The sequence below is a fragment of the Mus musculus genome, chromosome 4, assembly GCF_000001635.26.
Source record: "Mus musculus strain C57BL/6J chromosome 4, GRCm38.p6 C57BL/6J".
Lineage (NCBI taxonomy): Eukaryota > Metazoa > Chordata > Mammalia > Rodentia > Muridae > Mus > Mus musculus.
The window spans coordinates 49,601,684-49,628,121 of NC_000070.6; the positions used below are offsets into that span (position 1 = coordinate 49,601,684).

At 41.3% G+C, this 26,438-nt stretch overlaps 1 long non-coding RNA gene across 3 annotated transcripts; it reads right to left on the reverse strand.

The window, feature by feature from the left end:
* Nucleotides 1-6,343: 6,343 nt before the first annotated feature.
* Nucleotides 6,344-16,113, reverse strand: Gm33159. Of its 3 annotated transcripts, none has more exons than XR_001784292.1 (3): nucleotides 15,302-16,113; nucleotides 10,661-10,719; nucleotides 6,344-6,974 (listed from the first exon to the last, which is right to left on the reverse strand). It is a non-coding gene; the product is annotated as a predicted gene, 33159 (long non-coding RNA). The 3 variants fall into 3 exon arrangements; XR_001784293.1 differs by lacking the exon at nucleotides 6,344-6,974 and adding an exon at nucleotides 8,826-10,555; XR_001784291.1 differs by lacking the exon at nucleotides 6,344-6,974 and having other exon boundaries at nucleotides 8,826-10,719.
* Between the last annotated feature and the right edge of the window lie 10,325 nt (nucleotides 16,114-26,438).

Sequence of the window (26,438 nt, forward strand, 5' to 3'; positions counted from 1 at the left end):
TGTGTGAATGGATGGCTGCTTGACAGTAACTTGGAGTCCTGCCCCCTTCTCCTGAAATCCTTCCACATTTATTTTATAAATACAGAGACAGCCTGCCCAACCCCAGCACACATCTCAAAATTGGAAAATGAACCTTGAAAGACTATTTATCTATTTCACAGCTTTTATTTAAATCGAATCCATTGTCACAGTAATGTCCATTTCAGTAAACAAAAAGGAAAAAAGTCTAGTTTGGATGCAGATCCAGAATCATAGTTTGTGGTTTTGGGGTTTTCTGTTTGTTTTTGTTTTGTTTTGTTGTCATATCTCTTGAATTTCTCTTAATCATTGTCTTTCTTTGCATCAGTTTCTCACTTTAGACATATATATATATCACAGTTTTAGTATCTGCAGGTCTCGGTGACTCACTGGGCAAGGGCGTTTGCTGCCAAGCCTGACAGCCTGAGTATGATACCCAGGGCTCTCCTGGTGGAGTCCCCTGACCTGCACACACACACACACACTCCAAATAAAAGAAATTGGTGTAAAAGGAACCTCACTTATTACCTCACAGTTCTGGAAGTTAAAAGTCCAAAGTTACGTCAACGTCAGGGCACTGGCAAGCGGTTTCTTCTCTGGCTGCTCTGAGAAGAGAGTCGGTTTCCTCATCTTTCTTCAGTCTTCCGATCCTGTTTATGTTCTCTCTTGGGTGAGCATCTTCCTGTGTACTTTGAGCTGGCCGCACTTCCCTCTGTTACTGACGCTGGCTCTCCTGCCTCCTGCTTACTAAGCACAGTAGTGATCGTACCTGGCACATGTGGATAATCCAGGAGCATCCTCTTCTCAAGTTGCCCCGCTTAATCACATTTGCTGTGGACGGTGAAGGGTGCTTAGGTTGACGGGGATCAGGAAAGCAGTGGGTCAGGGGATTTGTCATCCTGCCGCAGTGTTCATCACCTACAGTGTTTCTCAAAGTCACTGTCAGTCCTGTTGAGAAGAAGGTAAATGCACATGCAGAGAGATAGGAAGGTGATAATGGGTAGGGAGTGTTTAGAAGCTTAGGAGAGAAAGGAGGCAGGGAACAGCAACTACTCATTTAGAATTTTGGCTTGTTGAGTTGCTTAATGTCTGGGTCCCCCTTCTGCATGGAGTGGAGAGGAACCCGGGTGTCTTTTTGGGTTTTCTTTTTAAGTGTTTAAACGTAGCAGAAAAGCTTGACACCTTTGTCAGAAGACTGTTCATAAAAAGTGAATTCCTGCCGGGCAGTGGTGGCGCACACCTTTAATCCCAGCACTAGGGAGGGAGAGGCAGGCGGATTTCTGAGTTCAAGGCCAGCCTGGTCTACAAAGTGAGTTCCAGGACCCCCAGGGCTACACAGAGAAACCCTGTCTTGAAAAACCAAACCAAAAAAAAAAAAAAAAAAAAAAAAAAAGTGAATTTCTCTTCTCTAACTTCTAATGTATTGGTTACTCCCTTCCAAAGAATATATGCAGTATATCCCCTCTGGATCATCTCTGCAAGGAATGTCAGCATCTCCTCCAGAGTTATGTACAGAAACCAGTTGACTGGATTTATGTGAAGCAGAATGAAGTGACCAAGCCAGCTCAGTCAGTCAACAGGTTTCAAGGGAAGAAGTGAGGATTAGAGAAAAAAGAGACTTTGTAACTTGACTCCAGCAAATGCTGAGGCGGGTTTAATTTTTTTCCAGTCCAGTTTTATACCATTCTAGGTACATGCAAAGAATAGAGTCAGTTCTAGGTCAAAGACAAAGTAGTTAAAGAACAAACAAGGCATAAAAAAAGTAGTTAAGGGCCAGGCATGGTGGCGCATGCCTTTAACCCCAGCACTAGGGAGGCAGAGGCAGGTGGATTTCTGAGTTCCAGGCCAGCCTGGTCTACAAAGTGAGTTCCAGGAAAGCCAGGGCTATACAGAGAAACCCTGTCTCGAAAAAACAAAAAACAAAAAACAAAAGTAGTTAAGGAACAAACAAGTTATAAACAAAGGTCCCATGATTACAGTATTTAGGGTCTTAACAAGAAGATCAAGACACAAAGAACATATTTATCAGCTGTATTCATCTTGAGCCTACTTTCTTGTCCTAGCCTAATGTAAATATTTTTTCCAATATCCTTGATGCATCAAGAGTTCTTCACAATGAAGCTCAGAAAAGAAAACAACAACAACAACAACAACAACAACAACACTTGTTCTTTCTCTAGGATGGCCAGCAGGAAGTAACAGGAATATGCTTCTATGTTTCACATGCACATCTGATGTTCTCCTTGGTCCACAGGACATAATTTAATTCTGCTTAGGTCTTCACAGTCTGTGCTATACTGTTACCATGGTGATGTTGTAGCAATAACAGAAAAATAGACTCATGGGCTTAGAAAAGGTTTAGAAACTGAGCTGAGCTGAACCTGATGGCTAAACAACAGCAGAATTGGAATTGATAGCCATCATTAAGACAGAGTAAGAGGCACATTAAAGACAGAGTAAGAGGCACATAAAAAGGGAAGTAAGCTCAGATCTCAGCACTCAGGGTTTTCAGCACCTACATAAATAAGAACATTCATCTTGGATCATAAAGCAAGACATCCATACAGATAATCCAATATTTTTTTCCCTTCTTCCTTTTTTATCACCATATGTCGTTCTCACAGTTGCCTGTAGGGGTAGTTCTGATGATGTCCTGTTTCCCAATTGGTTCTTGAGCTGTCAGTAAAGAAGTCATGGGCCAATTGCTGGGTGAAAGGAATAGGTAGACCTTCCAGGTCCCTGGAGGCAAGTGGACAGAAGCAAGGGAAGAAAGAGAGAGTTTCACCATGCTTCTGATGGAGCAGGGTTGAAGAGCCATGTAAGGTCTCAAAATGGAGTGGCCACACAGGCCACTCCTACAGGCAGGTGGTCAGCAGTAGGGGAGATTAGCAGGGGCTCGATGTGACTAAACTGCTAAAGTTTAGGACAGGTGGGAGGTGTGGAAATAAGAATATACATAAGGGCAAGCTTTTCCAGGCTGGAGATAGTAGCGCCCAGCAATTGTGCCAAGAAGGCAAGTTGAAAATGAACGTGTGTGTGTGTGTGTGTGTGTGTGTGTGTGTGTGTGTGTGTGTGTGTTATCTGTGGATTCACAGGGAGCTGGGTGGGGGCTGGAACACAGATACAAAAACTGAAGCAGAGGCCGTGGAGAAACATTTCTACCCGGCTTGCTTTCCATGACAGCTCAGCATGCTTTCTTAAACAACCTAGGACCACCTGCCCAAAAGTGAAGGACAATTCCCCACAGACTTTTCTACAGGCCGGTCTGATAAAATTATCTCTCCAATTTAAGTTCCCTCTTCTCAGATGACTGTGGCTCGTGTCAAGATGAAATAAGTGACCTGAACACCACTCTATGTATAGTGTGTTTTCTCCATAAGAATTCCTCAGATTTTAGCAATCTACTATGTTGTGCCTCCTAATGCTCCTGCATTTTGGATTAAGTGGCTATCACATAAATTTGGGGGACACATTTAAACATCAGTAGGTGGTTTAGAGGTTCTACCCTTCTTGTTCAATCTTAAATAATCTGTCACTAGCCTTCGTCTATAACTTCCTCTTCCAGGGAGCAGAACCTAAAATTTCATCCCCATTTTAGTATTGAAATTCTTGTTAGGAAACTACCATTATCATCTGTGCCGTTTTCTTTTTGGTTTGGTGCAATATCTCAGAAAGTCCAAATTAGGAAACTTACAAATGGCTGGTATCTAGTGAAAACAACCTCGAAATACTTGTGCTATTTAAAACAGTTGTCTCTCTCTGGTACCAAAGATGAATCTCTTCCTCTCTATCCACAACCAAGTACTTCCAATAGCTTGAAAAGTACAGAATGAGACTGTACACTGTACATTGCACTATAAAACCAGAGTGTAGTGGTTTGAGTAGGCATGGATCCCAGAGACTGGTGTGTTTGAATGCTGGGCTTATCCAGAGTGGTACTGTTAGGAGGTTTGGCCTTGTTGGAGTAGGTGTGGCTTTGTGGAGTGGGTGTGGCCTTGGAGGAAGTGTGCCACTGTGGGGGCAGGATTTGAGGTCTAAGAAATTTAGTTCATTTCTGCTGCCAGTGGATCAAGATGTAGAAGTCTCAGCTCCCTCTCCAGCTCCACGTCTGCCTGCAAATCACCATGCTTCACACCATGACAATAATGGACTAAACCTTTGTACAGTAAGCCATCCCCAATTAAATCTTTTCCTTTGTAAGAGTTGTCATTGTCATGGTATCTCCTCACAGTAATAGAAACCCCAATCAAATCAAAGTCACTATTTCAGTACTACACAGATATAGTTTTACAGGAGAGGATCAGGAAACTGTGATGAGTTCAGAGAATAAGTTGTGCCTTTATATTTCATGATGTAAAGACAGATTTAACTTTGCATTTGATTTTCTCTATTACTATGCCTCGCTCAGGGTCCTGCCCATACCAAATGGCATCCTGTAAATCAGAGACTGGAGGACCATCAATCCTGGCTCTGTCAGATTGTCCAGAGAAGAACATCTAAGATGGACATTATCTTTCTTGCCTCTTTTGATCAAAATTCTCAAAATTCTAACTTTGATGTACCTTGGGACAAGAATTCCTTTTCTTCATAAAGAATGAAAGTGTGAGTGTAGAGCAGGTGGTGGGTGGATAAATAAAATTTTATTTTTCAATATAGACCAATATTTGTGTTATCAGGTATATGATACAAATAGGGACTGAAACCATATAATTTTAAAAATAGATGGAAGTAGAAGTCACTATGTTAAAAATTAATCCCGAGTCAGAAAAACAGTAATCTACATTTATATATGTCATCAAAGTGGAAAGGGGACTATTCGGAGGGAGAGAGGAGACTAAGTGGAGGGAAAGAAAAGTAATAGGAGAGGAAACCAATACAAGTAATGAGCAGTGACAACAAGGGTTAACAAGGGATAAAAATAACCAAGTATAATGATGCACTTGTATAAAAATATCATAGTGAAGCCCATTACTTTGTTGGCCAATTAAAAACAAAGAAATGAAAATATAGGCCCTTGTCATTCTTTTTTGGTGTCTTCCAGAACTACATACAACTATATTGCTAATGATACCACCAACTTTGGTTGTAAGACAGCAAAGACAAGTTAGTCCTGAGCTGGAAACTTCAGCCTTGTTCGCTGGATTTTATAGTGTTGGAAGGTGCTACACAGGCTGTTTCGAGAGACAAGGCATCAAGTCTAACCAACTTTGAGCCCTACAAACTTTTGTACTAGCCTGCCAGGCAAGATGTGCCCAGGGCTGCAATAGTGGCATGACTGTTAATGGGAATAATCAATCACTCTCTTATGGGATTCAGGCTTGATACATAGAAAAGAATGTATCGGTGGCCCAGTAAATCAGACCAAAGCATTATATTAGGGAAGTCACAGTCCCTAGTAAGGAGTTTGCAACTGTTCAATTAAATTGATATAATGTTAAACTGCTTTCTAAATAACTGTCTATATCATAGATAAATTCTACTCTTGGCTTCACTGAGTGAAGCCTCTCTTTGCAATGAATGGTGGTGAATGCAGAGACTCATCCTGCTCAAGGTTCTAAGAATAAATAATGGGTGAGTACTCCACCCTAAACACAACTTCCCCTAAGATAATAATTCCCTAAATAATACTTCCTCTAAGACTCAAGGGACATTGTGGAAGAGGAAGCACAAAGAACATATAAGCCAGAAGATGAGAAGAAGGGCTGCAAAATGATATATTCTGGGCATGATAAAGCCATTTCAGTCTTGAACTCGTAGCTCTACTTACTGCGCTGGGCCTATACAAGACTGCCCCTGTCAACCATCATGGATGTAGGAGGTGTTCATGCACTTGTACCACAATCTGCTGAACTATTAGCTAGTGAAAAATTCTGAGAGAGGGGAAGTCTTTATTTTTAGTTGTGTATATATTAGGGAACCTATCAAGCTCCAACATATAGTTCTAAACCCATGGTTGCACATTAAACTCAGTGGGTCAGAGAACAAAACAGAAAGACAATGAATGTGGGAAAAGGAAGTATAGGGAGAGCAGAGGGCTAATAGGAATGGAAAATGAGACTAATTGATTTTCATTTTTATAAATATGGAATGCCATAGGATAAATGTAATTAAAATGTTTACTGATGGGCTAGAGAGATGACTCAGTGGTTGAGAGAACTTGTTTGCTCTTTTGGGGGACCTGGGTTTGGTTCCCAGCTCCCACATGGTGGTTTGCAATCATCTGTTACTCCAGTTGTATGGTATATGGTACCCTCTTTTGACCTGTGTGGACACCAGGAATACAAGTGGTGTGCATGTGTACATGCAGGCAAACATAAAAGAAATCTAAAAAAAAAAAAAAATGCGTATTTATTTATTTACTTGGGAGTATGAGGTAAATTCATGTGTCTATGTGCTGATTCAGACACTTGAATGTGTGCCTGAGGCCATCATCAGGGGTCTTCTTTAGTCATTTTCTCACGTGTTTTCTCTGACAGAGCCTCTTTACTGAACCTGGAGTCCATCAACTGGATCGACTATTAATCCAGTGAGCTCCAGCATCCTCCCTTTCTGCATGGAGGATGCAAACACATGTGGCCACACGTGGCTTTTTTGTGCCTAGTGTGAATCCAAACTCGGGTCCTCATGCTTGTGCAGTGAGGGCTTTACCCACTGAGAGCAGACCACTCTTCAGGATCCCTCTTCCAGTTTTTTTCAAAAGAGTATATGTGTGGTGGTTTGCATACGATATCCCCCAAAACTTTTGGATGTTTGAATACTTGGCCTTCAGTTGTTAGCTGTTTGGAAAGGCTCAGGAGGTGTGGCCTTGCTCAAGAAGGCATGTCAATGGGGACCAGCTTTGATATGGCATCTCCAGGTTGTTCCTTCCCTTTCCTGTTTGAGGCTTGAGATGTGAGCTCTCAGCTGCTGCTCCAGCAACTTGCCACCTCTGCTCAGCCACCATGGACTCTAACCACCTGAAACCATAAACCAAAGAAAGAGAAGCTCTTCCTTCTGTAAGTTATTTTACCCCAGCAATAGAAACATAACCAATACAATATGGCATGAGACTGCTAGGTTCTAATTCAATAGGAAATACTCCTTTCCCCCCTTGATATAGATTTCTGAGAAATGTTCCAGATGAAAACCTATAATCCCAGCTACTTTCCAGGGATTTGTGAATGAGATATAAGCTGAAGGATATTGGTGGAGGTTTTTTTTGGGGGGGGGGGGGCAGGGAGGAGTGGGGAAGCTTGCTTCTGCTTCCTAGAATACAGAAGTTAAGTCTGGGACTTCTACGGCTATATTGAACCAAAAGGAGATCTTGGTAATAAAAGGCCTATGCTTAAGCAATCTCCAGTTGGTGGTTGTTTGAAAAGGCTTAGGCAGTTATTTTGCCACAGCAATAGAAAGGGCCATGTATCTCTGATCTTTACTACTATAGAACAATCCTCAGACCTCTTTTTACATGAGACAGTTTTGTTGTTATTGTTTAGTTATTTGCTATTACATTTAATACAGTATAAGGAATACAAGATTATTTGAAGTTGTTTCACAATTATCTTGCTTAAAATCATATGATAAGGTTCTAATTTCTATGCTGGGTGTTGGATTCAAGGTCCTTTACTATCATTTTCTCTAATTATAAATATATATTATATATATTACATAGTAATATATATATATTACTAATTGTATCCTCTACCACAGGAGTAAGAGGTAGCCAGATTTCTCATATCAAATCCTGAAGTTGTAAAAGCCACTGAGTTCTTTTATTTAAAAAATATTGAAGCATAAAACTCTAGGAGAAGGTAAGAGGGTTCATAGTTCAGGAAGGCTAGGAAAGTTGCTTAGAAGATAGTTCTATAGGACTCAGGTTCTCACCTAGTAATTCTGCTTTGCATTCTACTCTCAACTCTTCCCTTCCCCAGAGCATCCCCTCAGGTTCTACTGAGATCAGAAAACTGTTATAAATTGGACTTTGGAGAAAATGATATAAAATTTATATCATAGTTTCGGTATGAAATCCTGCACTAGGTTTCAATATACCAACCAAAATGAGGTTACTCATGGCAAGAGTCATGAAATCAAAATGGAACCTTGGTCAGGGATGACATGCATTGCAATTTTTGCATCTTAGAGGCCAAGGCAGGAGGACTGTCAGCTGTGGCTACTTAGTAAGATCCTGTCGATAACTAAAACACACCAAACAAAACAAAACAAAACAAAACAAAACAAACAAACAAAAAAACAACCCAAACCAACAAACACACACTCAAACTTTGATGAAATAAGAAAGTAACAAGGAACTACCCTCAACGCAGCCAAGTTTTCCTAAATTATAAAGGGCCTAATTACCCCCAAGACAACATGATTTAAAACTAAAACAACTCCCCACTGTGTTCCTCTCTCTCCCTCTCTCTCTCTCTCTGTGTGTGTGTGTGTGTGTGTTACAATGTCCACTATCAGGGAGCAGAAAACCATGCCTGTGAGCTTGCTAGTGCTCAGCTGACATTTTCCATTTTATACAATCCAGGATCCCTCACACAGGGAATGGTCCCATCCACACTTAACTAGGGTATTTCTACATCAATTAATATAATCAAGGAAACCCCTCCCAGACATTCTCAAAGGTCCAACTCCCCATGATTTTAAATTTTATCAAGTTGATAATTCACCATCACACCAAGTTTGATTACTCTCTGCAAATACCAGTCTTGTATTCCTGGGTGCGGTGCCACCCAGGCTGAGGACAGACTAAAAACAAACTCACCATTAATAGTGTGTACATACATAGACAGTGTAGACAGAAACAAACACCACAGTGCTGTTTTGTTCCCCCTCCCTGCAAGCATAGCTTTATTGTAGATGTACAGGAGTATTGTAGGTGAGACAAGAGACATGCTCAAATTTGACTCCTTGCTTGACAGGTACCAAAGCAATTTAAGTGATCTTGACTGAGGGGACATGGAGAGCTAACTGGTCACAACCCGGAACCTGGGAGGAATCCTAAAGTGTAGTTGAGATGAGGTGGAATTTGTTGATAATTCTGGTTTGCTGTGCAGTTACTGCTGACCCCTCTGCCGTCTGGTCTCATGGTACCAGGGCCTGCCACTGCTCCTCATGTTCCACTGAATGGAAACTGTTGGTTCCATCTCAAGGCTGTTTGGGTCATAAGGGAACTAAAGTGGGTCATTTATAGCCAGCTGTTTCCCAGGCAACATTTGAGATAGGTGTCCTCTCTAATGTAGACAGGAAGTGCTTCCCATGTTGGGGAACCTCTTTGGTACATATAAATAGTACCACTTTTCAACCTCTCACAAAGATAGGATGATTGATGGTCAGTAATTGTAGTTATAGTGGTTTGGGCTGATAATGGCCTTTTGATTAAGATTCCTAGTGCTCCCTTTGTCCTGATAAAGGCATAGAGTTCTTCTGATAAGTAGAAATCCCATTTTAAGGATCCAACTTAAGGACAAAAGGTGAAACAAATGTAACACAAGCAAAGACAAATCTAACAGCTGAGAATAACTATTGCTTTAATGTGTTATGTCTCAAAGCCCCTCCCCTTTATGCATCTACTTGACTTGCAAATTTTCACCAAACCTGCTCCTTTTTAGTTCTGAGAGTGTGACTCTCCCTTCCTCTCTCTCCATCTCCAGACCCGCAGATCCTAAACCTGCTACTCCTCCGAGAGCACTCCTATACTGAATTCCCTAGGCACCTACTTCTGGATGCAGCTGCTTACAGGCTTCCATTGCTGCACCTGCCTGCCTTCTTGCTTTCTAACTCAGAAAGCAAAACTTGGTTCTTTCTCCCCTTTCCCTTGCCTTCTTTCCAGCCATTGTCAAGGTCTCCAGCTTTCATGATCAGGATCTTTTAAAAAATTCTTTAGCCATGAGACAGGGAATGTGCAAAAGGAACTCTGTGTCTCATGGTGACATTAGGTTTCTGTGCTTGTGTCTTGACAATAACCATCAACAATTTGGGGGAGCCCAAATTTCCTTTATGTGCTTCAACTTTAGAAATATAAGCTGGTATTTTTTTTTTTTAATTTATCTGACTTCAAGTCATACTAATTACAGCTTCATGTTCCTATAGGTCTGCCATTGAATCCAGCAGAGTTGCCTCTTGGTGGGAATCCAGATGTCAGTAGTTGCCATATAGAATAAAGTTTGTCTACTACACATAAGGAGACTTCTGAGAATCACTTCCAAAGCTTGGGCAGAGAGCAGTCTATCTGGGCAGGGAATGTGTACTCAGGGAGGGAGCAGCACACCTGGGTGTGGATGAGTCCACCCAGGAACATGCTCCTTCATGCTCTCTCTTCTTCCCAAAGGAATTTGGCATCAAAATGAAGGAAAGTTTTCTTCTGGCAAACTTTCAGAGTGATGCATGCTCTTTAGGATGTTTTGTGGGAAACAACTTTAAAAAGTTGTGTTAGAAAAGTAACTTCATTTTGGGGAACAGGGTACTGAACAGGAGGCAAGGCCTGCACATCTTCTTTCTTGGGGTGTTAGTGGATAAAAAGTTAATTTGTGACAATTTGTCCAGTTTTCTGAAAAGATATCAAACTTGGTTAGCATGTATCTTCTTAAAACTTCCTATGTAAATATAATAGCAGCCCCATGAGCTAGATGGCACAACAGATAAGGGCACTCACCTCCAAGACTGAGGAGAGAGCCTACTTCTTGGAGTTGTCCTCCGACTTTCACGTGCACCCTACACATATACAACACAGCTTAGTTAAATATAGAGAGCATGCCATCACAGTTTTCCAAATGTGATTTTGATTCCTTTTATTGTTGTTATAATTTTGATGTGATAATGTTTTTTGCTCTTCTTTGTTTTTTGTTTGTTTGTTTGTTTGTTTAGGATGGTTTGTGTGTGTGTGTGTGTGTGTGTGTGTGTGTGTGTGTGCGCTTAGAAAAGGTTATTTTCAGTCATGTGGATTTTTTTTACTCCAGAACTAGAGAAACATCTCAGTCTTCAGGTGAGGCTGCCTAATGTTGGAGATGCCTCCCTTACAGCAACTTTCCAAAAGTGACCAAAGGAGACCAGAAAAAAGGTTTTAGGAAGCTTTTTAAAGAAACTAGAGTAGGAGAAGGACAATAGACTTTGCATGGGAGAAGGCCAGGGCAAGCCAGAGAAGAACAAAGGAATGCTGGTTCAGTATTTTGAGCTGCTTGTAACTTTTATTGAAGTGCGTATGAAAACTGTACTCTCTTCAGAATGATTTAAACACTGGGCTGGGGTGAAACCATTCTCCTAATTCTTGGACCAACAGAGGAGGAAACAGTAAGTCACCTGCTGGCACTGCTGGCTTTGGCTCTGTAGGCATTTAAGACTGGTGTGTAGCCTGACACTTGGATGTGTTTTAGATAGGACATAGTTAACAGCATTTACTCTTGTCAGTGTAAGTCATGGCCTCGGATCAGCTGTGAGCTGTGCAGGGCTGTCCGATGTTTGATCACTCATAGGAATCAAAGCACTCGGAAAAGGTTACAAACAGATTAGGGAATTTTCCAGCACGTAGGGGAAAATGAACAGTTAGAAGTTCTTACCTGCCTCCTTGAGAATCTGCCTCTTTTCCTAGGTCCTAACTCCCTGCCTTCCTCAACATTTAAAAAATAATAATAATAGTAGCAGTTATTGGAAATGGCAGTTTCAATTTTTTCATCAATTAAAATCACATTTAGATGTTTAAATATATTTTATTATCTCCTTTTCAACCCCTGGTAATAGAGTCAAATCCTTAGTAAGCATTAAGCAATGGTCAGATGTGGGATGCATTTCTGACTCTTGAACAATTCAGGGTGGCGTGCCCATCCCCCTTATCCCAACATCTATGTATAGTTTTAGACTCCTTGCGGTGGTATGGGGAACTCGGTGTGATAATTATCACAGTGCTGAGGAATTTGCCACACTTAACTTTAAGGTTGCATACTACAGCCCTACATTTATTTATCCTTTTTGCTCCTTCAAGGGGCACCACAAACAGTTTGCAAGTGTCTATGTGCAGAAGTTTTGATAGATTTTAATTCTTTTTTTTTTTTTTTTTTTTTTTTTTTTTGGTTTTGTTTTCAATACAGGGTTTCTCTGTGTAGCCCTGGTTGTCCTGGAACTCACTCTGCAGACCAGGCTGGCCTCGAACTCAGAAATCCGCCTGCCTCTGCATCTCAAGTGCTGGGACTAAAGGTGTGCGCCACCACCGCCCGGCAGATTTTAATTCTTAAGATTAGATTTGCATAACATTTGTTGTGACAAGTGGCAAATGAACTTCTTTCTACATGTTCTGTGAGTTCATGCCTTTATGGTGAACACTTTATACATTTGTGATGCCATGGAAAAGCTAAATTTGTCTCAACTAAAAAAAATATTTCTATGTTACTTAGTGGGTCACAATTGTGAAAAAGAAAGAAATCAAGGGGGAGGGAGGGAAGGATGACGGGAAGGATGGGGTTATACTGGGCCCGCATAATTCATTCCTGCTTTTTGCAAAGGCAATGTGGGGATGTCTCTAAGCCTCATCAATGTCCAATGCAGTTTCCATACCAACACATGTCCTACATCCTTCAATGTACAAAGGACGAAGTGCCAGATTTTCTAAGACATTTTACAGACAGATTTTTACCAATTAAATGAAAGTGTTGCTACTCTGTGCCTACTTTAATCTATTTTGCTCTCAGGCTAATAGCTGTATCTTCCCAAAATTGAAAAGTCATCAAGTGAAAGGAAGTTATTTTGCCTGTCAAATCAGCCAAGTCAACGTTTGGGGAAAGTGGCTATGGAGATGGTGCAGCTGCCATCTCCTGCTGCTAAGCCTTACAGACTGATACAGTCTCTGGAACCCACTTGGTGCAAGAGAAGAACTAAGGTCCTCAAATTGTCTTTCTGATCTTGACACCCGCACCTTGGTATGTGCTGACATACTTGTGTACACATACACACTCACACGCACACGCACATGCACATTTACACTTACACAATTAATTAAGGCTTTAGGAAAAAGAATTATTGGGTTTGTATCAGGGACTGAGGACCTTAATAATTCACCAGGTTACAGACTCTCAAAGTTATTAGTTTTCAATGCCATTTTGATCTCTGGGGACTCGAACATTTGTGCTTCTTAGTAAGAAATTGAGTTGCGCCGGGCGGGGTGGAGCATGCCTTTAATCCCAGCACTTGGGAGGCAGAGGCAGGCAGATTTCTGAGTTCGAGGCCAGCCTGGTCTACAAAGTGAGCTCCAGGACAGCCAGGGCTGTACAGAGAAACCCTGTCTCGAAACCCCCCCCCCCAAAAAAAAGAAAAGAAATTGAGTTGCCTGTTCTAGTCGGTTATTAATGCCCATTACCCTGTTTGTGATCAGCTTCTTTCCTCTGGTGATTGGAATATACTCATGTGTTTTCTCAGATCTTAGCAAAAATCCTATAAATATATGTCATAACTGATGAAAGTATTTATTTTAAAATCCTAACTGACTTATTTTACAAATAACTTACACTTGTGGGAAGATTCTAAACATGATCAACCAAAACAAAAATGCAAATTTTCTAATTTAATAAGTGATTATTAACACCGTATGTGTCTATTTTGTGCTATAATAACAAAATGCATATGACTGGGCAGGGTTTTTTGTTGTCTCTTTTCCAAAGGAGTTTATTTAGTTCATAATACTGACAGTTCCAAGAACAAAGCGTTAGAGCCTATTAGCTTCTAATGGGGCATCATAATGTTCTATGCATGCCAGAATGAGAGAAAGGCAGAGGAATGATGGCATGATTTATAGCCATTGGCCAACTAGCTTCCAAAATAACCACTCTAGTCTCATAAGATAAAAGACGTTAATACCTGCTGAAGATTGGTGGTTTCATGACCTAATCAACTCCTACATGAACAAGGTCCCACTACCTTTCTGCTTTATTTTATGTTGAGATATTTGTAACTAGAGGAGAGCAAAGGAGCTTGGGACAAAGACTGGGAGCAGGGATGGGGAGGAGGGAAGGTAGATTGGATTCCAAGCACTGATCAGAGGTATGTTGGCTAATCTCATCAACTGCACAGGATTTGGAAACAGAGACAAGTGTCAGGGAGTGTCTTTGAGAGTGTGTTCAAAGAGGCTTAACTGAGGCATGACTACCCATCCTAAAAGCAGATGGCACTAGCCCATGAGCTGCAGAACTGGATGGAAAACCAAAATAAGACAAACAGACAAAATACAAAACCAAAAATCCAAGAAAGAATTCATAGGATTTCTGTGAGGAGGTTGCTGGCCACACAGTGTTCACAGGAAGCACATACCTTCCATACGGGATGGGTCTCAGTTAACTCAGGCTGCCTTTGAACTTGCCATTTACAGAAGAATAGTGTTGAACTCCTGGCTCCCCTCCTTCTACTACTCAATCACTTGGATTATATGTGCTTAACACCATGTCCAGCTCCTGTTTCTGTTGTCATGATTTTGTTACAACACTGAGAATCTGGGGTCCCCTCCAAGTAACTATGGACCTCTCCTCTGAGGGTTAAGTTTCTGCAAAGTGGGGAGGTGGCTCAGAGGTCCTGTATTTGTGTACACACACACACACACACACACACACACACACACCAAAAAACCAAAAACCAATCCTTTCATAAATTACCATTGTTCAACTTAGGATTTGTCAACATTATGATGGTGTGAAGATGTCAAAGAGATACGCTAGATTTATATGTTGACGTTTTCCCAGGCTACTGATATGTGTTAAAACTGAAGATTCATCATGGGATGAGCTGCAGCCCCAAGTCAGCCTTACAATCACAGGGAAAACAATGCATAATATAATAAAGTACTGCTGCCAGCATTGTTGGATACTGTTTTGTGCTTTTGTATCTCATTACAAAATCCCCATCTGTATATATACAGATGACATAAACTCTCGTAAGAGAGGCTTTGTGTTAGGTGACTTTCCCAATTGTAAAAAGACATGTAAAAAGACATAAATCAGACCAAGTTACAATGTTCAGTATGTTGGAGTAGTTAAATATATTTCAACTTACATTGTATTTACTTTGTGATAGGTATATCAGAACACAACCTCATCATAAGCCAGCGATTTTAGGCTATTTCACATGTATTCATTTTCTAGTCTTTGTTGAATGCTATATTAGTCTCCTATTAACATTTTTAAATTACCCAAGTTAAAAATAACATGTCTTTTTCATAACTGCTGGGGTCAGAAATCCAAAGTGAGCTTTACAAACTAAAATCAAGGTTTTGGCAGAGCCCATTTCTTTACTTGTTTGGGATCTACAAGTGTCCACATACCTTGGCTTTAGTTCCACATGTCATCAACTGTTCTTTCTTTCTTCTATCCTCATTGGACATTCTCACTCATTGGCTCTTTTCAAGTTCCTCTATAAACGCTTTTGTGGTTACACTGGGGTCTACCAGAATCACACAGAAAAGTTTCCGTTTCAAGATTCTTCATCCTATCACAAATCTGAGGTCTACCGTGATGTGCTACAGTCATTTCTCAGGGGAGTGTTGGACGCAGATTAAAGAGATTAAAAATGGAATGGAGCAACATCAGTATCGCGGCAAGTAGTCCGTGCAGAGGCGAGACCGGCAGAAGTGGGAGCTTGGGACGCATCTAAGAAAGGGCAGCGTGGAAATGGCTAGGCTTCGAGTTCTGCTCAGCCTTTGACCAAGATGGTAAAGTAGCAATGTCTGCTTCTTTCATGGAGGGAGAACAATCTTGGAGAAAGGAGAAACAGAGAAGCCCCAGATGCAGTGAGCTAAGCTGTGTTAAATTAACATATGGACATGGGATAAAGCCTTCTGCTGCTTGGGGAGAAAAGTAACCAGGCATCATTGTGAGAAAACGAAGCCCAAGAGGCACTGGGAGAACTCTGCGCATGCCTGCGTTGCTTTGGAACAAACCTGCTCTGTGTCCATACTGGAGGTAACTTGCCCTGACTCATGTTTCCTCAGGGTACAACTGAGCAATGTTGGCTCAGCTCTCGTTTACATTCATTCAGTTTAAGGCTCAGCCCATGAAGGGTGGGTCTTCCCACCTTCATTACCCAATTAGGAAAATCACTCATAGGCATTTCCACTGGACAACCTAATCATATATATATATATATATATATATATATATATATATATATATATATATTCCTTCATTAAGACACTTTCCCTAGGTGATTCCAGAAATGAACTTCCACAGGGTTTAGTGAAATTGAAGAACAGGAAAGAATAATTTTAAAAGGCTACAGATCAAATACCAGGAAACACTTACCAGTCAGAATTTTCCAAGGCAATTGGGTTCAGTAGAAAAATGGAGGAAGGCTTCCATGTTATTAAAAGAAGAAAATTTAGAACACAGTATTTCATATCTGTGAAGTTGTTTTTCATGTTTGGCAACGGTAAAATGTTTCTCAAATATAGTGTTTCTCACTTTCTATGGTAATGTGGGATTCTGAAAGGCTTTGCTTAAACCATGCAAAGCCACCTCTAATTGTTAACTTGTAGGCAATTCTATTAGGCCCCTTCTGGAGACCTAGTAAAGGCTTACATTTTAGAACAGATAACTAAAAAACATAGGTGGTTTAACTCAGACATGTTTAGTAGGTACTAGCCTGACAGGAGATTTGCTGAATATGGCATTAAATGTTTAAGCTTACTATGACAAACAGAGATTTCCAAAACTTAACAGTGATCCCCCCCCACCAAGATCTCAAAAAAGATATGGGCATAGTGACAAAGGACTCCATCTGGATTGTGGTACACCAACCACTGGTGGAGACTGCCCCAATGCCTTGTTCAATGTCAGGGCCCGGCCTGAACTGTGAACAGAGAACACCTGGAGAGTTAATTGTCTCCTGTTGCCAGGACAAGGTTCCTCCTCCACAGGAAAACAAAACAAAACAAAACAAAAAAACCTCTCATCTTCTGTGCCTGATGGCCAGACTGCCTCTGCTGGTATTGCCATGGAGACCACAGGGAGCTGGTACAACTGTCTAGGTAGTGGACTATGGACTAATCTCCATAATTTTAATTAATATATGGCATTTAGATTATAACTTATCCTCAAGTCTCTGATCATATTGACAGCTAAACTAACTGTAGCTTGACAGCTAGAGAACAACAGGCAACTAGCTCCTTACCCCAAGGTAATCCACGACCACGTTAGTTCATTAGTTAATTTATTAGCTAGTTAAAACTACTAGAGCTGGGTGGTGGTGGATTAAAGGTGGTGGCACGCCTTTAATCCCAGCACTTGGGAGGCAGAGGCAGGCGGATTTCTGAGTTCGAGGCCAGCCTGGTCTACAGAGTGAGTTCCAGGACAGCCAGGGCTACACAGAGAAACCCTGTCTCAGAAAAAACAAAACAAAACAATCCCCCCAAAAAACTACTAGGTTTCTTATTTTAAAAAGACAAACAGGTTTGCCTTGCTCACGGGATTCATGTTAAAAGATAAACAGATTTCAGGTCTGACTTTTTTATTATTCCTTTATCTAAAGGAACTCATTTTGTAGAAACTGCTCCCAGTAATCAACCACCTGTGTCTCGTGGTCAATAATTGCACAGAAAAAAGTACAAAGTTTATGTAAGTTTTGAGGATTCTAAAAGCTTAAGTTATGAGAGTCTAAGAAAGTGTTTTAGGGTTTAAGAAGGGGCTTTAAGGTTGGTAAATGCAAGTGAAAACTTAAAAAGTGATTTAAGGCATATAAAAGGAATGAAAATGTTTTAGGTTTCTTCCCCTAACTATGCTACTAATATTGTACCAGGACTTTGAAAGATCAGAGCTTTAACATTAATCAGTGAAGTTCTGATAAGTTATTAGTCTAACTCGGGTAAAGCTTTCCACTATATGATCCACTATCATAGTCACTTGCTCAAGAATTTCAGTTTCTTTTGGTTGTCTTTTATGAATAGACTAAGGGTGTTTCCCACTGTGCTAAGTCTATATAAGCCCAGACTTCTGGGTAGAGGGAAGAAGCCCCTTTTCATGGTCTGTAGTCACACTGAAAACCCAGAGCAAGTGAGCTTTTGCCCCTTTCACCACTGAAGGTTTAAATATGGTAGTTTAAATATGCTTGACTCAGTGAGTGGCACTATTAGGAGGTGTGGCCTTGTCACTGTGACTTGGGCTTTAAGACCTTCATCCTAGTTACCTGGAAGCCAGCCTTTAGATGAAGATGTTGAACTCTCATCTACTCCTGCACCATGCGTGTCTGGATGCTGCCATGTTCCCACCTTGATGATAATGGACTGAGCCTCTGAACCTGTAAGCCAATTGCAAGTAAATGTCCTTATAAGCACTGCCGTGGTCATGATGTCTGTTCAGTAAAACCCTACCCAAAACAGTCCCTGAGATAACTTCGTCCTTAGCCAACAGGAAGTAGTCTAAAGAACACAGCAACCTGACTCCTAGTTCCTCATTTTTAATTAAACGAAAAGGAATGTTCTTGTGTGCACCCAACTCGCCAGCAAGAATGACGCTGCAACAGGATCCTTCTGCACACGTTTATTGGGAGAGCTTGATTGCAGAGGCAAAGAGACCCCAAGCCCAGAACTGGTGCTGCTTATATAGGCCTAGGAGAGGCGTGTCTCACACCCGGATTGGTTATGCATGGGTTATGCTTACCACCTCATTTGCATGTCTACATCTGATTGGTTAACTTGTCTCTCATCTGATTGGTTAAACTACTGTTTATGTATGCATGGTAGCCAGCGGTAACCAGCGCCACCCTGCAATGGCACATGTGGCTTCCCACATCTCCCCCTTTTTGTTTTAATAAAATGAGGCTGGACTAGGCCTGTGCAATTATGTCCATCCACCGTGGCTCCTGTTTTAGGTCATTCCTCTAATGTCACAGCCTTACCCGTCATAGGGTAACCCTATTGCCACTGGGTCCCGTGTCTTAGGTTGGTCTGTGCATGAGGAAAGTTGCCCATCTCTGGATACCGCAGTGCTGTGTGACAGTAACTGCTAAATGACCTAGGGCGAACTCTACAAAAGAGGCCAGCCAATTTTTAAAAATGAATTAGTAGGGAAATCATGATCACCCTATCGCATGCAATGAGGAAACCTCAGCGATGTGCAAGGGCTGATCAATGATCGCTGAGTCTCTCTCATCCCAGTGCAATGGATTCATAAATCCGTGGGGTGCAAGAGCAGAGAACTCAGATGCTGACTAAATCTTAAGCATAGATAACCAAATTTCAGGGGAGGCGCCGTTTTTCAATAGCTAAAAGTGCCTGAGTTATAATCACCTTGTCACGTTTTTGTTGGGTTCTGAATTTGCATATCAACCAGAGCATGAACACCAGTCCACAGCATATGGTAGCACCAAACAAAATCACTCCCATCCATTCCTTAAAGTAAGAAAATGCAGAGGTAAGCCAAGAGGTAAAATTGTCAACAATGATGGGTTCTATTCGAGTTCCATTAAGGCTTAAAATCTGGCATTAGATGTAAAGGATTGAGGAAACACCCGAATGCGTCAACGCCATGGTTTCAGGAACACAGAGCTCTTCAGTTCTCACTAGCGGGAGCACCCCTAGCCACAGGAACATCCACGTCCTCATAGCTCTGCTTGTTTTGAATTGCTCTGGTCAGCCGTTCTGGGACCCACAGCTGTTGTCGGTGATCCTGGGGAAACACACAAACAGACCCTCTCTCCCACATCAACACCGGTGGGCAATGATTTCCACGCCCTTATGGCAATCTGATTCACCTGCTCAAACACCTGCACTGGATATCCTGTCTGTTGTTGTGCAAAGTGACCTTGATCAAGCAGCATATCTCTATCCCATGCTGGATTTCCTGCAGCAGAGTTAGCCGCTGCCTGTTATTTGCAAATTCAATAAGGAAGGCTTTCCAATCTAAATACTGCCCAGGTGAAAGGCATGCCTTCACCAAGACTGCCCAATCGGACAGTGTCATACAGTGTCTATTCAAGGCCTCTACTTGAGCCATAGTATAGGAGGCAGTTAAGCTGTACGTCCACAGGGACTCAGCCAAATTCCTGATCACTTTGAAATCTAGAGGCTCATAATATCTCTGCCCTGCTTGATCTGTGAAAAAAAGGACATCCCAGCAAGGAGAATCTAACCTCTCTCCAAACCTCTGGACAGAAGGTCTGCCTATAGGTGGCTGCCGAGGAGGCATAGGGAGGGGGCGCAGAAGCTAATTCGCCTTCCTCCTCTGCCTCGGCTCTTTTATTTTGTCCTTTCTGTCCACCTGATAACACTGTGTCTCCTTTCTTTTTCTTTTTTCTTTTTAAGCCCTTCTCCTCTTCCAACATACTTTCTTGTTGCTCTGTAAAGATTTTCTGACCTGTCTTGACTGCCTCTACACACAGTTTCAAACAGTAACAGAGTCCATATATCAGAACAAACAAGACCAAAACTATCAGACCTACCCACAAAGGGTCAATGGGAGAAAAAAGCGTAACTCATGAACCTTAACTTGTCCCAAAGCCGGGAACCTTATCGTCTCAAACATATCCCCCTTTAACCTGGGGATCAATTTGGGAGACTTACAGGTACCACCGTTCCTCAGCTGAAGAGTTCTGAATCCACGCAGTTGGATCCTTCTCAGCAGTCTGTTTTGCAGGAACACTTCATTACTACCATTTCCCAGCTGATCCTTCTCAGCAGTCTTGTTTACAGGAACACTTTATTAACTGCTCCTTCCCCGTGATGCAGTTCTGAATCCTCCCTCAATTAATGCATTATCGGCTTGAAGCTTTGTGTTCCTGAATACAATTGCATATATATAGCACACTGAGTTTACACTGACTTCTGAAGTGGTGAAACCAGTTTTGCAGGTATTTGAAGGTTTACCTGCAGTCCCCTTGAAGTTAGTTAGATTTTCTCTGTAGCAAGTAATTTCAACACCAAGGCCTGAGTGCCTATGAGACTGATGAGCACTTTTAGTTTTAAATCTAAAGTAGGAATAGATGCCAATTTTAAACACAAAGGAATTTATGTTCATATTGTACTTAAATGTAAATGTTTGATGTGATTAATATTTCATGCTTATCACTCACATTGAATATGGCTTGGATTGTAGCTTTGTGCAAGTTATGCCTTGGCTGTTGACATTTTTAAATGTTATAATTCCACCCAATTTTGAATTTGGCTTTATCACTTTTCATTTCTTCTGAAAGTTCATCTTCGTTAGCTAATTTTCTCTTGTGGTTATCCATTTTGTGAAATACCATGAGAATTGATCCCTGAAAGATAGAGAGGCAACTCAGACTAACTGTCTTGTCCACTGTGCTTGAACTAACAGGTGCACAGACACTAGTCACCAAGAGACTTTGAAAGGAGTGAAGCTATTGGTCACTTCTCATAATAGCTATGTTATATTCATGGCCATTTGAGGCCGATGGAGGAGCCACAAAGCTGGTATTGTGTGGAATCACAGGTACTACAATGGTTAACTAAAGCCGAACCACAGTTGGGGTTAGGTGCCACTGCATTGTGGCAAATGAAGCTTGCACATCAGAACTCTGCAAGACGCAAACTGCTTGTGCACAAGATCATATAAAGTTCCCATCCCACATCAGTCCCCACGATGAAGGCAGATTTGAGGATAATTACTTAAGAAAGAAAAGAACAAGACAGATATAATGTAAGAAGTTTGTAAAGGAAGCTAGAAAGAACCATCAGTCTTAAGAGCACTTGTTCTTTCAGAAGACCTAGGTGTGGTTCCCAGTACCTGCATGGCAGTTCACAATCATCTGTAACTACAATTACAGAGCATCTAATGCCCTCTTCTGGCCTCTGTGGACACAGGGCACACATGTGGTGCACACATACATATATACTGACTAACTCATACACACAAAATAAAATCTTTTTTAAAAGTTTGTAAAATAGAGATAATCATACATTGGTCTTGTGTGAAATAAATATTAAGACACACACACACAGAAAATATGACTTTGGGTAATGTGACATAGAATTAAGTGTCTAAAGATAAGACTCTGATGTGATAGAAGGGAGAAGAAAAGCTGGTGGAGATAGGTTTAGCTCATTGTCCCATGAACAAAACAATGGTAAAACAAATACATCATGTGCTGTGTTGAGGTACACACCCAGATATAAGAAAATCACACATGTAAAATAAAAATATCAAAGGCACGATGAACTCATGGTTAAAAGCCATGGTGGTTGAGCAGCAAGAGGTGATGGTAGGTGGAGAGAGAATGCACAGGTCGTGGTGGAATTCCCACCTCCTGTTTGAGGAGTTCTGGGATCCAGCCCCAGAGCTCTATGTGTCTCACCCCTCACTTGTTGCTGCATCCATCTTCTGCAGAAGCTTGAACTAGACTGATCAACTTCACGTTTTTAAGGGGACGGAAGACTTTAAGCATTGGCAATAGTGCTGGGTTTACTATTAACTATTTGTTAAGCTATTTATTGAGACGAAGGTTGTACTATGTTGCCCGAGCTGATTTTGAACCTTTGCACCCAAGTGATTCTCTTGTTCCCACATTTGAAGTTCTAGGACTACAGGTGTATACCACTGAGCCTAGCTTTGTTGAATTTACTTATAAAATGATAAGTAATGTAATTGGTTTAGAAGATAGAGTGAATGAGAGATTAAATGGACAATACAAGAGGAGCTAATTTGTGTAAGTCCTAAAATAACAATTTTTGGCTTTAATATCTTTAAGTCATTTTTGTGTAAACTGAACACAATACTTATATTTCTTCAGTCTACTTTCTGTAAGAATATTTAGTTTCAAGAAATACAGTTCTTTAATAATTCCAGTTGCTATATAAGCCTGTTTTTGTTTTTGTTTGAGACAGGGTTTCTCTGTATAGCCCTGGCTGTCCTGGAACTCATTCTGTAGACCAGGCTGGCCTTGAATCTATATAAGCCTTTATTGTGGACTTAGAATAATTTCTTGAAAATTATTTCATTTAAGTAAATTTAAAATTTGTTTTATAAGTAAATAAATTTGAAAATACGTAATGCTGTGGTAAACAGTTGTATAGCCATGTTTTCTTTGGAAAATTTATGTCTCACATATTTTAAGCTATGAATACAAATTAGAAAGTTGGCATTTTTTTTTTTTTTAACAAAGAGTGGAGCAGAGACTGAAGGAAAGGCCATCCAGACCCTGCCCCACCTGCGGATCCATCCCATATACAGTCACCAAACCCAGACACTTTTGTGGATTCCAACAAGTGCTTGCTGACAGGAGCCTGATTTAGCTGTCTCCTGAAAGGCTCTGCCAGAGCCTTACAAATACAGAGATGGATGCTTGCAGCCAACCATCGGGGACCCCAATGGAGGAGTTAGAGAAAGGACTGAAGGAGCTGAAGGGGTTTGCAATCCTATAGGAAGAACAACAATATCAACCAACCAGACCCTCCAGAGCTCCCAGGGACTAAGCCACCAACCAAAGAATACACATGGTGGGACCCATGGCTCTAGCCGCATATGTAACAGAAGATGATGGTCTTGCTGTGGAAGCTGTTGTGGGTAGGTGAGTAGGGGAACACCCACATAGAAGCAGGGGGAGGGGCGATGGGATAGAGGGTTTTCGAAGGGGAAACCAGAAAAGGGAGATAACATTTGAAGTGTAAATAAAGAAAATATCTAATAAAAAAAATTTAAAAAGAAAGTTGGCATTCCTTTAAAAGTTAGACACTCTTTATAAGAAAAACCCCACGGTGTTCAGTACTTTTCGGATACTTTGGTACTTACCAGCTTAAAACTATGGGTCTCTTTGCTGTTAAGCTAAATGTCAAGGTCAGGAAACAAGAACAGAACCTGAAGAAATGCTCTTAACTGATAAGCTATCACTCTAGCCCCAATGATGAAATATTAATACACGCAATTGAGCGGAGTCAAAACATGTTTAAATCTATATATAACATTATATCAGGCTATTTGACATCAATTCTCCCACATTGATCTTAGAATAATTTAAAAGGCATGTAGTGATAAAAAATACAAGACAGTTTGTACATAATTAAGTAACAGTTCTTTTACAAACTTAAATGTATAGACCCCTCTTTAAAGGAAACTAATTCTTTGTGGATATATTGAATTATTTTCATTATAGTATTAAAATACAGTAACATACACTTGAGACATGCCTGCCCATGTAGATATAAAAGCTAAGACATACCCACAGCTACAAAGCCAAATAACATTTAATTTGACGCTTGACATTATTTTGCTGACGGTCCTTCTGCACCATAGTATGGAGAGAAACTCAAACATTCAATGCCATGTAGTACAAAAACATACAAGATCAAATCTATGAAGAACATAAACACCCCTCTGGCTATTAGGAGAGTCTAAAATGAGGTGCACCATCCTTAACCACTTATTAGCTCCTCTGTTTTCACACACCCTGCTAACACTCCTCTTTCCTGAACATACATAGTACAGGCTATGTATGTATGTTGCTTGGCCTTCATGTGGGTCCCAAACAACTGGATCAGGGCCTCTTCCCAAAACCTGTTGCCTGTACGTGGGATATGTTCTTCTAGCTGGGCTGCCTTGTCTGGCCTCAGTAGGAGAGGATGTGCCCAGCCTCATAGATAGGATGTGCCAGGGTGTGGGGATATCCAGGAGAGCCCTCACCTGCTCAGAGGGAAATGGAAGTGGGATGGTGGGGGAAGATTGTGGGATGGAGTGATCGGGAGGTGGGCATGTGTGGGATTTAAGTGAATGAGGAAAAAAAACAAAAAACTCCTTATCTTCTCTCTCCTGGAAGAAGAGGAGGCCTGGCTCTAGCAGACACAGTTGTCTATAAGCACACAGTGAGCATTGAACATAGGCATGGTTGACCTGGTGATCTGGGGAGGGGGAAGTGACAGTGTGGAGACAGAAGAGTGTGCTGAATGGCTGTAAGTTAGGGAAAGCTAAGGAAAGAGGGGTTGGACTTCTACAGAGTACTCTCAAGTGGGGCTGGATACCACTGTGCTCCGCAGCTCCTTCTTTCCCTCCTCTCCTCCTCCTCCTCCTCCTCCTCCTCCTCCTCCTCTTCCTCCTGCTGCTCCCCCTGCTCCTCCCCTCCCCCTCTCTCTGTTGTTTTAGGCAACACAGGGGTTCTCAGCTCAGCAGTTCCTTTTAAATATGCCCCGACAGGAAGCATAACACAAAAGTCACAACTCCCACTTCCTAAGAGCTTTCTCCTGACCATTCTGAGTCTAAGGCGGATCTGGTGGATTTCTATATAGTAGGTGATGCCATTTTAGGTACTATACAATTTTTCTAAAAAATAATAAGCAATTTTCAGAATGATATGGAGGTCACAATCAAACTCAATGCAGACTCTGTGGAAGACTGTAATGGAGGAGACAGAATAACAGTGGTTCAGGAAAAAACATTTGCAGAGACTAGGGAAAAAAATCAAGCAAAAGTCCATACAAAGTTTCAGGTTTTTTTTTTTTTCCTTGAGAGCATTGAGGCACCTTAAGTAGCTGTCCAGGTTTCTCAGTGTCTGAGATGACTGAAGCAGTTCCTTGTTGCCACCCAAGCTGTAAAATAGGGACTAGCGTGTTCTGCTGCCACCTTGTGGCGGAATTGTGCCATTAATAAAGACACATTCAAAGTTACATAGGGCTCTTTTTCAACAAATACTAACTTGGAAAAACTATTTGAAATTCAGCCGACTTCTCCCTTAAAAATATAATCAAGCTAGGAATTGTGGCACATGTTTGCAATACCAGAACTTTGTAGGCTGAGGTAAATGGGCCATAAATTCAAGACCAACCTAGGCTATGTAGTCAGCCTGAAGCACATGATGAAACGCTCAACGCATAGACAGACAGCTAGGCATGGTCACTCATGTCTATGATCTCAACATTCAGGAGATTAACACACAAGTCTGAAGTAATCCTCATGGTGTTTGAGGTTACATAGTGAATTCCAGTCCATTCCAGGGCACAGTGTGAGGCCGTGCATCAAAATCAATTTTTAAAAATCCCAATAAGTGAAAACATTGGTATTTATTAAATTATAACATTAATGAAAATGATGAGACATTTATAAGTGGAGTCATATGAAGTTACCATTTAAAGTGGTGGTTTAAAGATTATCATTAAAGTTGCTAGGCACCATCCAATCAGATGAAGTCCTTAATGTTAAGGAAGAAGAACGGTGGATACCTTTTCCCGTCTAGTGGGCAAGGATTCTGCCAGTGGAGTCCAACTGCAGCCATTTCCCTGGTTTGCAAAATCTGAACTAACCAAGCCCCATGACTTCATGAGCCAAGCTGTTCTTTTCTCATCCATCTTCCTGTGTGTGAGTGTGTGTGTGTTTGGGGTGTGTGTGTGTGTGTGTGAGAGAGAGAGAGAGAGAGAGAGAGTGTGTGTGTGTTTCTGTAGAAAGCCTTGCCATGTGTGAAGATGACAGATGACTTACTAGGACTTCTGAGAAGGATAACTTCCTCCGTAGCTGGATGTGGGGGGAGGG